Source organism: Cyprinus carpio, unplaced genomic scaffold, assembly GCF_018340385.1.
Source record: "Cyprinus carpio isolate SPL01 unplaced genomic scaffold, ASM1834038v1 S000006714, whole genome shotgun sequence".
In the NCBI taxonomy this organism is placed as follows: domain Eukaryota; kingdom Metazoa; phylum Chordata; class Actinopteri; order Cypriniformes; family Cyprinidae; genus Cyprinus; species Cyprinus carpio.
In genome coordinates, this window is record NW_024879320.1 from 1,264,963 (window position 1) to 1,277,500 (window position 12,538).

Genomic DNA, 12,538 nt, shown 5'->3' on the forward strand with positions numbered 1-12,538 from the left:
AACGCAGTATGAATCGTCTGAGTCACTAACACAACGGTCACTTGTACAGTCACAGAAAACACTGAGATATTTCACTCCTATCACTGTTTCGCTCCATCTGCCTGCTATTTATCTTCAATTCCGGTTTCTTTCACAGGAGCTGAAGGCGGCCCATCAGAACGGCGCTTGTGCCTCGGTGGCTTCCTCTGCGCTCGTGGGACGGTCCTGGAGGTTTGACGGTGATGGACTCAAACTGCTGTCATTGGGACTCGCCCTGGCTGCTGTACTCGTGGCTCTTGTGATTGAGAAGCTCCACTGACTCCATGTGTCAGACGAGGCCTATATAGAGTGAGCTGCAACCCAAGGACTCGAACCTGTGCTTGAATGTACAGTCTTGTGTATATGATAAATGAGGCTGGATGGTTAGGGACACATTTATTTTTTTTGGTAATTAAAGACTTTGTTTAAATTTTAAAGTTTATTTTAAAGACTGAAACCTATTTTGCTCCTGAGTGACGCCAGCCATTGTGACCTTTTAGAAAAGCCTTCGTTTTTGCCAAGTACTTTTTTTGTTTGTAGAAATGGAAGCCTCTTTGCCTATGAACGAGGACAGCTTGAATGCGTCTTTGGCTTTCTGTTCATTTTTAATCCCAGCAGTCATTCATTCTCAGGCCAGGTGTCTCACTGTTGGCTTTGGGCTAAGAGCAACAGACTCTTCCCGTCTTTGTTCCCAGCATAAAGCACGTCTAATAAATGAGACTCCACACTCTCAGCTCTGTCTCCCGGGTTGTATTTCTGGAATGTTTTCTCAGGGTTTTTGGCATGAGGAGGTCAGACACTCTATTTTGTGCTCTTGTGACGCTTCAATGTGTTTATGACCTTAGTCAGAATACTGTGTGTGTTATCATCTGTGTTCTTATATGTCAGATTAATTGAAAATATAATGCTGCTGTTGACAGAATGAAGTGAATATAGAAGCCATGTATACTTTGTGATCTGATATTACGGGAATACAGTGCAGTAATTGCAAACATTACGCCAAACTCTCCTACATACAGTACTGCTATGTTAGTTCATTTGTCTTGTTCCCTTACATAGGACCTCAGACTGCACTAATGCATATATGACTTTGTGGTTCACTGTACAATGTACAGATGCATGATGTTGGCAGTTCCTCACCACAGGATTGTTTGTGTTCTTCTAACATTTCTACAACAGAGGCTTTGTCAAAGCATCTCAAATGAGCTCGTAGCTCTTCAGCGGTCAGGACCCATTGGCTCCATGCAGGATCTTGGCCCAGTGTCACTTCTGAAATCCCCCACGCTGCCGTCTCATTCATGGTCCTGTCTTTGCAGTGAGACAGCAGAGTGATCTGTGTGAGTGTTTGGAGTCTGCTCTGTCTACACGAGTGTGCGCAATGACAGAACATGCGAAACCTTGAACAAGTGGAGATCCCTGGGTGTGTGTGCATTGTCGACTGAAGCCTTAGCGGAGCTGACGCCAGTCCACTGGGATGTAGTCAACACTCCTGCTATGTACTTGGCACGAGGGCAGCCGCGCTCTCCCAACACCCCTGGAGGATCCTCTGCCTCCTCAGAGAACGTGAACAGCGCAGATGAGAAGAGACCGCAGTGACCTCCACACTGTGGAAATGCCAGCGCGTGTCTTTCTGAGCGTGGAGACGGAGATCAAAGGAAGAGCGCTGCTTTCCTCAGGGACTCTGGGTTGTTTTGAGATGCTAGGAATGAGCTCTTCTCCCATTTGTTCTTGTTTCTTGTAATTAAGTCAATAAGAAATGAAAGTTCACTCCGTTGTCTGGCATATTCTTTGATGGGTGCACACTGTACGATTTTGGTCTCAATTTTTCGGCATCCAATCCAAGACAAATTTTGTGAATCCTAAATGATTCCTCTGATCATAGGCCAAAATTTGTGTTCTTTAATGGCTAGTTTGGTGTATTGGGTTCTAGTATGTACCTTTAAAGCACTATTATGCATATTTAAGGTACTAATATGTACCATTTAGATAAGGTAAATAGGTATGCTCTAGATGTACCCTTTTTTCTTACCCTACAGACAGTTAACGCAGCGCTTGACAGGAACTCTAGGTTACACTTTTAATGCAGTTGTTCTTTCAGGCATGAATCTGGTCGTCTTTGATATATGGGTGGCTCCAGCACTGCGTTAATGACCGATAACAGACGTCTTCCTGTTGTTAATCTGTCACACTGCAGCTTTGACCTAGAGCCTCATGGGTTTTCATTCTGACTGACAGAATCTGAGTCCTCCGTGCACATTGTCTGTTCATCTGAAGCAGTTTCTCTGGCTCCGTGTGTATGTGGCGGCTCCTGCGTCCGCCGGGTCTTCTGGGAGAGCCTCCAGTCTTTCATTGTGTCATTTAATTGGCAACCTGGCAGATGAACTCATTTCTTAAAGACGAGAGGGGGCGAGGGCTCTGATTGGCTGCTTGATGCCGTCATGTGTATGCATATCAAAACAGCATTTGTCCACAGTAAACACAGCCGAGGGGGAATTGTTCAGCTCCGACAGGACAGAGAGGACGACTCCAGCTGTAGAAGACACACATGCATATGCATAAAGCATTAGTGTGGAGCCACTGCTCTCGCTCTGACCCATAGTTCTGTGCAGGAGTGCTGCCAGCTCACTGTTTATTGAAGGTGTTGAAAGTTCAGTGCCTCAAATAGCTTCGTGAGGAGAGCTGCTGTCAGTTCAGCCTGAGGGAGCTTCTGCTCATAAACACACACGTGTTTTATGCATGATCTTTTTTTCCCTTTTGTGCTTATTGAAGTTTATTATATTGAATAAGTCAACGGCCAGCAGTGAGAGCGCTCTCTCATTCACCTGTTATTGAACACTGTGGAGAAACAATGTTCAGTTTAGTGCAGCTCTGCACATTTTATTTCAGCATTGTTTTCTCAAAGCAGGGTTATTATCATTAACTAAAAAAAAAACAAAAAACAAAAACAATAATCTGTTACCTGAAATAAAATAAACATTAACTGGAATAAAATAAAATAAAATAAAATAAAATAAAATAAAATAAAATAAAATAAAATAAAATAAAATAATAAAATAAAATAAAATAATTTGAATTAGTGTTAAATGGAATTAAATTAAAATATAATATATAATATAATAATATATAATATAATATAAATAAAATAAAATAAAATAAAATAAAAATAAAATAAAATAAAATAAAATAAAATAAAATAAAATAATAAAAAATAAAATAATATAAAATAAAAAATAAAAAATAAATTAATAAGTATTAACAAATAAATTGTATTAAGCAGGAGTGCATTAAATTGATTGAACTCAGTGACACAGTGTCACAAATTGTTTTCAGCATTCAAAATAAAATAAAATAAAATAAAATAAAATAAAAAATAAATGAATAAATAAAACCTTGAACTTGCCAAAGCAAAATTTTTCATTTTCAGCTAGATTAACTTAAAGTACTAAAATAACTGAGACTAAATAAACAAAAACTAGTAAATAAATAATCAACAAAAAACTATAGACATATATGTAAAAATAATGAAAATGACAAGAACACCACAAAATTACTGAAACTTTAAATATATAGTAAAAAAAAAAAAAAAAAAAAAAAAATTAATATTTTTTGTTGTAAGCAAAAAAATTATATGTTTGTTTGTATATTATTTATACTAAAATAACACTGACTGGAATCGATAAAGACATTTTTAACGCCAAAACATTGCTAAAATAAGAGTCTATAATCCATAATAACACTTCCTCCAGTGAAAAAGTGTTCTGGTGTGAATCAGGAGAGAAATCTGCACAGATCAAGCAGCGTTTAAACAGCTCTAAACAAATATGTGTCTGGATTTTGATGTGAGAGTCAACAGGAGATGCTCTTTTTCACTGGAGGAAGTGTTATTATGAATTATAGACTCTATGTATTTGAGTTAAAAACATCTTAATGCTGGATGTGTTTCATCTTTTGTCTTCTCCAGATGTTCACTGATGGACTGGAGGGCTGTGGATTACTTGTGGATTATTGTGATGTTTTTATCAGCTGTTTGGACTCTCATTCTGACGGCACCCATTAACTGCAGAGCATCCATTGCTGAGACACTGATGCAGTGCTACATTTCTACAAACCTGATGAAGAAACAAACTCATCCTGATCTCAGATGAACTGAGGGTGAGGATATTTACAGCACAGTTTCATTTTTGGGAGAACTGTTCCTGTGATATTATTCAAGTAAACAAAACCCTAAAACCTAAGCTTTTTAGTCATCAGAGATCATAAATGAAACAAGGGTTTAAGGAACAGTGGAAAACACCGTTCATGACCAGCTTCAATGACGTGGAATTTTGATTCGCTTTGCTGATGAGACTTTATTCTGTAACTGTTGTAAGGCAGAAGTGAGAATCTCGTGGGTTTGGTGCGCTCTTGACTTTCATGTAAATAAGGTCTGAATATTTCATTCCAACCCTCAATCACGTCTCTGTTGTCGACATAATGCCCTCTGTTAGCGTCAGTAAACCCAAATGAACCACTCTGAGACAAAAACTCTTATCAGAATAAAAGCAACCACTTTCACCAAAGACACCAGAACTATGAGGACTGTTTGAAAGCCACAGTGTGAACAGCATGTTTGTCTCACGCTAAATCCCGTTAAGAGTCTGACCATTTCCAGCCTGTGCTGGCCGCTGTTCCCTGAAGAGTAGCTGCTTCTGTGGCGATGTTTGTTTAGTCAAACCCAGGGAAATGAGTTGGTGGGGGTTTCGTGAACTTATGTGGTGCTTTTTATCCTCTGTTTCAGCTGGGTGGCCCTCGTGTCTTGGATTGAGCGTCTCGCTGCTTTATCTAATCCACACACACTTCTGCTGCTGCAGTGCATGCTGGGAGTTCAGGAGCCATTGTGACTGCGAGCGCTTCTGTTGAGTCGCTTGGGCTCTTGCCAGCATTGCTTGTGTTGAGGCTTATGCCTTTGACTTCAAGCGATTGAGGGTGTTTGAATACGTTGGGGAGGGACCTAAATAAATATTTAGTCTGTCTACACAGTTGTTCATAACCGCTCTGAGTGACGCACAGCCGAACATCCAAACATCAGAGAAACAACAGCTTGTCTCATCACTTAAAGCTACTTTAAGGGTGTGAATCGTCACTTATTTTACCATTCGATTCGATTACGATTAGGAAGTCAACGATTCGATTCGATGTGATATCACGATGCATTATGATTATATCAAATTTATTTTGTGCAGTTTTATGAAATTATATAAGCAGGCTATTTTTTAAAATAATTACACATTAATAACAAATCCAAAAAAAATATTAAGAACCAAAAATAAATATAGCTTCAAAACATACAAGCAAATATAAAATAATAAGGGGTTGGGGGGGTGCAATTACAAGTAATAAACCAAAAGTACTTTCAGTGTCTGAGACTGCTTTAAGTATCCAGAAGTTTACAGAAAATCATGGCTATGGGTTTTTCTTTTTCCTCAGCATTATTACTGATGAGATCACAGACAGTGGCAGCTTTAATAGGCTGCATTCACACTAATGCACAGATCTACTTCCACAAAACAGATGTTTTGTTCTGTTCTGAAAACATAACTGTGTTTACATCAATTTCATATCATAAAAGTATTCAGAGATGCAAGTGCATTTAACCACAGCCGCAATCGAGCTTGAGGACAAACAAACACAAAGCAAACATGAAAGTCTGTCAGTATGTGAGTTTGTGCATCTAATACGCACTGCGTTCTAAACAGCATCAATGAAAGCACATCTAAAGTAAAGCAGTGAAACACTGGCGGGTGGAAGCATACACTGTCAAGAGATGCACACGTGTCTCACAGTGCAGATCTTGTGCAATGAAGCCCACTGAGACTGTGTTTTTCCAAAATGTGCCCAGATCTCGGATTTCAAAAATAGTGGGTGCATTATTTAATACTCGCGTGACAAGAGAATGACATCAGTAGGCTATAATCGATTATGGTCTATTACTGCATTGATTGATTTCAACACCCCAAACACAATATGCGGAATAGAGTCATGAACACAACATTAAACACTGGGAAAGCAGGGTGTTTACAGTGTTCAGCAATAAATCTAATGTACTGCACGGCTCATAAATGGAAAGGGGAAATGTTTAGACCGCAGAACTAAACAAACTGTGACTTGGCTTGTGTCCAGTAATAAAAATAAATTGCTTCTCATTAACCTTCAGCAGATCCACGATCTTGTCAAGTACATTCAACTGACATTACATCATAAAAATAATATTTATTTAACAATTTAACACTAAATCAAAACATAATCTACAGGGCACACGTGTGTGTTTGAATGGTAAGGGGCCGAATCAAACAGCATGGATCTTCAGAGTCTGGTCATGGCTTTCAGCCGCCTTCACTGACCACATAACCATCAAGCTGCTCATTAAAGCTCCTCACACGCTCTTCAGGAGCATTGAGCTTGTAAGCATTGATCAGTGTTGTTATCGTAGCATTTTTAGCATTTGTTTCTTGCCGCGTGCCGTCATGTTCTTGATGCCGGGTCATTGGCAGAGCATCGAACACTTTCCACTGAGCCCCAGACAGATCTGCATGAGGTCTGAGGGGAGATGAATCAGTCCAGGTGTGGAGGCTGAATGGGATTAAAAGCTGTGTGGCTGGATCTATAGGGGTTTACATTGAAATTGCCTTCATTATGTTGAGCGGCAGATAAGTTCAGAGCGTAGAAACCACCTTCCCCAGACATGAAAGGCTCGGCAGAAAGCTTAAAGCGCATTATGATTCATCTAAACTCAGACATATCAGAGGATCTGTCAAATACGTTTTCAATTAGGCTGGGAAATAAATGTGTTTTCCTTTCCCTCCATCTCTGCCGCCACCGCTGTGTGCTGTGAATTTTAATACTTTAATATGAGAAGAGTTTTTCTTCCCCCATTTACTTCTTCATTCAATTACACAAACCCTGAAGGTCAAACACTAACATTTTAAGGGACAGATGAAACGCTCATGTCTTTGTCTGGCCTCCTTTGAGACGAGTCCTCGCACACTGAAACCCATTACAAGCGGTCCACGTTCTGCGTGAAACTGCTCTGCTGGAAACTGTGAAGTGAACAGTGAGAGGAGCATATCTGCTAGATGAGATGGTTTGGTTGGTGTGTTTTTTGTGTGCTGGGTGGTGGTTGTTGTAAGGGTGATGGTTTGAATCCCTTCTGGAGCACTCCATGAGAAGAGTAAAGCGATGAGGAAGCTTTGTGTTTAATAGCAGCAGCTCATCGGTCTGCACTCGTATACAGCGGTCACGTCATCAGTCACACAACATCTGAAGAACGCTGAGCGCTGCTGTCAGTGTGAAGGTCTTACGAGTGTACTGTGTGTAATAAAGCATCACATTCTCAATTCTTGTACTGATTTCCAGTCGATTAAAACAAGACCGGTTCTCGATGAGAGATTATAGGGATAGCTCAGCCAAAAATTAAAACTCTGCCATCATGTTCTCACTCTCATGTTGTTCAAAACTTGTATGAACTTGTTTCTTTCGCTGAACGTAAAAGAAGATATCCTGAAGAACCGCTGGCCCGCTTTGACTCCCTTAGTATGGAAAAATACTACTGAAGTCAAAGGGGACAACAGCTGTTTGGTTACACACATTCCTCAAAATATCTTCTTTTGTGTTCAGCAGAAGAAAGAAGGTTTATACAGGTTTGAGGGTGAGTAAATGATGGTGGATTTATTTTTTATTTTTGGGTGAACCATTCATTTAAGGCCCACTCTTTACATATCTCATGACACTAGCAGATGTTTTCACTCATTTACGCTTAACCCTGCTCCCTGACGAGTCCCAGCGGCTCCGTCTTCAGTTTTGTCTTTCACACGGCGCTGGCAGCTCAAAGGCAGACCGGCTTAAGCTCCAAACAGCTGAGCTCTTAATCAGCACCGTGTTCATGGTGATCCGCTGAGCAGAGCCGGGCTCTCTCTGATGGATGGTCAGTCACGTCTCAAACGCTCTGGAGAGCGCTCCGGCTTTGAGACTGCGGATCTAGAAGGAAAAGGAAGAGGACAAAAGCAGGAAAAGAAAACAGAGGGCTTGCGCGGCCCCGTCCTAAATCAGTGGTGCTGGAGATGGCTTTCTGCTGGGCGTTATAATGGAAAGATGAATGACGGCTGGCGGGACGTGTGACCTCTGTGACCTGTGAGGAGCCGAGAGCCACCCCACTGAACTGAAGACAATTGTCTCTTTTTCTCTCGCAATTCTGAGAAATTCTTACTAATTCTCCGAACTGCAAGATATTAAATTAGCAACTCTAAGAAGAAAAGTCAGAATTGTGAGATATTAACTCGTAACTGCAAGACTAAAAAACACTCCAAACTGAGCATCTGACAATATGTGCCGACTCTTCCAGTTCTTTTTTTTTTCTTGTGTGTTTTTTTTTTTTTTTTTTGGAGTGGTGGTACTATATGTGGGCAGTGGCTTCGGTGAACATTTCATTTCTATGATTAAGACTTTATACCACGCACCTGCGGCATCAGTCTTGACCGGCAATATTATTTCTCCCCCGTTCCTTCTACAACAGGGAAGAGGCAGGGATGTCCACTTTCCCCTTTATTGTTTTGTTTATCTCTTGAACCACTAGCACAAGCCATCAGAAGTCTGAAGTAGCATCGATTAAGATCCATGATCACAATGATATTATTTCACTGTACCCAGATGACATTATTTTGTATTTAGATCACTTTGATATTTCAGTTTCTGATATAATTAAAGAATTTGATCATTTTAGTGGTTTATCAGGATACAAGATTAATTGGACCAAATCTGCTTTAATGCCAATTAACAATGTTAATTTAACTCTTCTATTCCCCCATTTATTCCTATTAAGGATTATTTCACCTATTTGGGCATTACCATATATAAAAACGTACATAAGATTGCCAGAGACAATTTTAATAATATTGTAGTTAAGATCAAAAGTGATATTCAAAGATGGAATCTTAAAGTTTCTCTTCAAGGTAAAATCTCCACAGTTAAAATGAATCTGTTAACTTTCTTTTCTCTATGCTGCCACTCTCTCACCTCCAGGTTACTTTAAGGAGATAAACTCTATACTTTCCTGTTTTGTATGGAATGGTAAGTGCCCCAGAATCAAACTTCCCAGGTTACAGCATCCTATACGCTCAGGAGGACTGGCTGTACCTAATTTTGTATTGTATCTAAAGTTTCATGGAGAGTGATTGAAGCTGATAAGGTTAAACCAAACAGACATCAAGATATTTTATTTGCTTGCACAGGGGAACAAGGCGATAATTACAAATTTAGCCCGGTTATAGCTAATTCTATTAGAACCTGAACGTCTGATAGGAGGACCCTTCAAATTTTGTAACAGTGGCACAATCTCAGTTTTTTATGTGGAAATCATCCATTTGTCCAACGATCTTGGTCTTCTTTAGGCATAAACACGTGCGGTGATTTATATGATGACCAAGGCCTTTGTTTATTTCAGGCATTAAGAATTAAGTTTTGTTTACCAGCATCATCATATTTTGTCTTTGTTCAGTCACGTTCTGCTCTCAAAGCATATGGAGGTTCTTGGGCATCTCCTATTTCCTCTCATCCTACGTGAGATTGGATTGCACCATCTTCTGGTCAACCATCTGTTTCCTTAATATATAGTCAAATTACTGATCACATTACAAAACCTCTTTCTATCAAATCTGTTTGGAATCGTGAACAAGCTGACCTTAATTTATCTGTTGACTGGGAGAGGTGTGGTCTAACCTCAGTTTAACCTCTAGAAACTTGAACTTATTCATAGAGCATATATAACTACTTACAAAAGATTCAAAATGAAACTACAACCAAATTACAACTGCCATATCTGTAGTACTGTGTCATCAGGTACTTTTCTTCATATGTTTTGGAAGTGTCCTATTGTCAGTAATCTGACAAAGAATGTTGTTTGCTGAAATAAAGGATTATATAAAAGAGTTTTGTTTTTGTTTTTTTCTCCTTCTCTCTCTCAGAATTGCAAATTGTGTAATATAAACGATTTCATTATTTAGACAAAAGTGACTCTTATAGAGAAGCTTGTAGCCTGATATATCTGAAGATGTCCGAAGGTACATTTTTACGTGGACACCTTGAAACTCAAAGCAGCTGAGCATTTTATACTGAAGTGAAGTGTGCTTACAGGACGGCCTTGTGTTTGCACTTACATTTCAAAGAATAACCTTTGATCAACATATTTATTTCATATATTATATATTTATTTATTTTGATAAAAATTGTATCTAAATTTAAGCTTAAAACTCAAGTTGTAGTATTTTTTTTTAAAGAATATATATATATTCATAAATGAGTATTTCTGTCCAGATATGTCTCATGTTTGTGGTTGTGCTCAGTGAGATTTAAAAGTTAAAAGTGAAACTTAATTTAATAGATTTCTGACTCTGATTTCTGAAGTGGAAAGGTTTGGAGTAAAATCAAAGCTTTTTATTTTATTAGAACTGAATGGACCAAATCCCTGGACTATCACAGCAAATATGAACCACAAAGTGCTTCAGCAGCATCACTTCTGCAGTTCAGCAGAATAAAACTACTAATTCAAAGCCAAATAAAAAATAAAATAAAACAAAAATATAATAATATTAACGAAAACCATAAGATAATCTCAGTGATCAAGGGTCTGCTGTATCTGCTCTGAGCGACGTAGTGCTGCGAATCGAAGGAGTCTTCAGCGACCAGCACACACTGCCTCTCGCCGATCTGTGAGACCAGAAACACTCATGAGCAGCTCAAACCACATCTGAAAGACTCAAACGTCTGTGTTTATTATGGAGATGCCCACGGCCTCCAGCCCTGACAGCAAACACAAGCACTTATTAGTAAACAGGTGACATTTGTGCTGAGTCTGATGCATTTAACCATGAATACATGCATGCGTGAGAGAAACAGGCCCATCAAATAACAGCGGCTGCAGCAGTAAGAGACGGATGCATCTAGTCTGTGACTATTGTGCCGCAACTTACTGTACTGATATTATCTTATGAAGGAAAATGTCTTCTTTCATTCAGACTGTCACAAAGCAACTGTGCATGTAGGTAACAGGGTTTAAGGAGCCTCTGTGTGCCGAACAGATTTACTGCTACAACACACAATTCAGTGCAAAGATACACAGACACCGGGTCAATTACACAAATGCAAAAAAAAAAAAACCTGAAGGAGACACTAATAATGGTCAGAGACGTGCCTTATGAAATCCCTCATTCTGTTAGCTCGAACATCTGGCCTTTTGAAATCACAACTAACTTCATGTGCTTTGCGGAGCCGATTGCCCTGTGAAAGGGCCCGTCTTTGCTCAGGGGCCCCTCGGCCGACTGCAGGGACAAGAGCTGCATGTGTCTGGACCTCAGTGCTCGTGAAGATCTGATCATCCAGCTGACCGATGAACACACAAGCACACAGACACGGGCGAGAGCTGAGCTGCTGGAAAGCCTCCAGATGGCCTTCACAATCCATGACCATCAAAATACAAACACACAAAATACACCCAATCAATCTATCTATGAAACAAATGACAAGATCACTGTGAATCAGGGCCTAGAGTAAGAGAAGGAGAGGACAGTGCTGTTCTTCATCAGCGCTGCAGTGCTCATGCTGGACGCGAGGTGCGGTCAGCAGAGGTCAGAGGTTAATAACAGCTCCACACTGTTTGTGCTTGAACTCTTCTGGAGATGAAGGTCCGTCTCAGCTGCTCACTCTCACTGTCAAAGCCTTTAACAACAGACTGAACTCCAGAAAAATGACCTTTCATGTGGCTGAAAATGCAGTTTTTCAGTGATGAAAACACTCCTACATCTCAACCGCTGGAGAAATTAAAGGCACTGGAGAAAAACGTCGTCCCTGAAGTTCAAGATGTCATTTCTTTTCAATGACTGACCCTCATCACACACTGCCAAACTCTGTTAAAGCCAGAGTTCACCAAAAACTATTAATCACCCACACAGCAGTTCACAGTGAACACGACTGCAGATCTCCACACGTCCAGGCCTGGATCATCACATCAGACAGGGTCAGGGTTTCTACACTCCTGTCTGAACATTTACTCCTAACACTATCACTAAACCCAACTCTAACTTATACTAAAGTGAATAACAAAGATGCAGAAGCACTTCATCCTGGTTGGAACTTTAAAAAATGTAAACTTGTCATTAAATCTGACTGGATGATTGCATTATTGAATAAGGATCAGCATAGACTTTTTTTGAGATGTTTTAAGGCCTAAATTCTGCATTGGTTCCTCATAGAAAACCAACATACAGCACTTTAGTGGATGACCATTATGGTGTTTTTGCTCATTTTGACAGTAGTGGTCACTATGAAGTGTTATTGTGTAGAAAAGGAAAATGTCACTTATTTAAAAGCGGCTGCTCAAAACCACAGAACCACTTCAGTTTAAAATGAGGAAATGATAAACTGTATATGAACTCTGAAGATCAGGAAGTATCTGAAAATGTAACTTGGTTCCAGATCAAATGACACAAACACA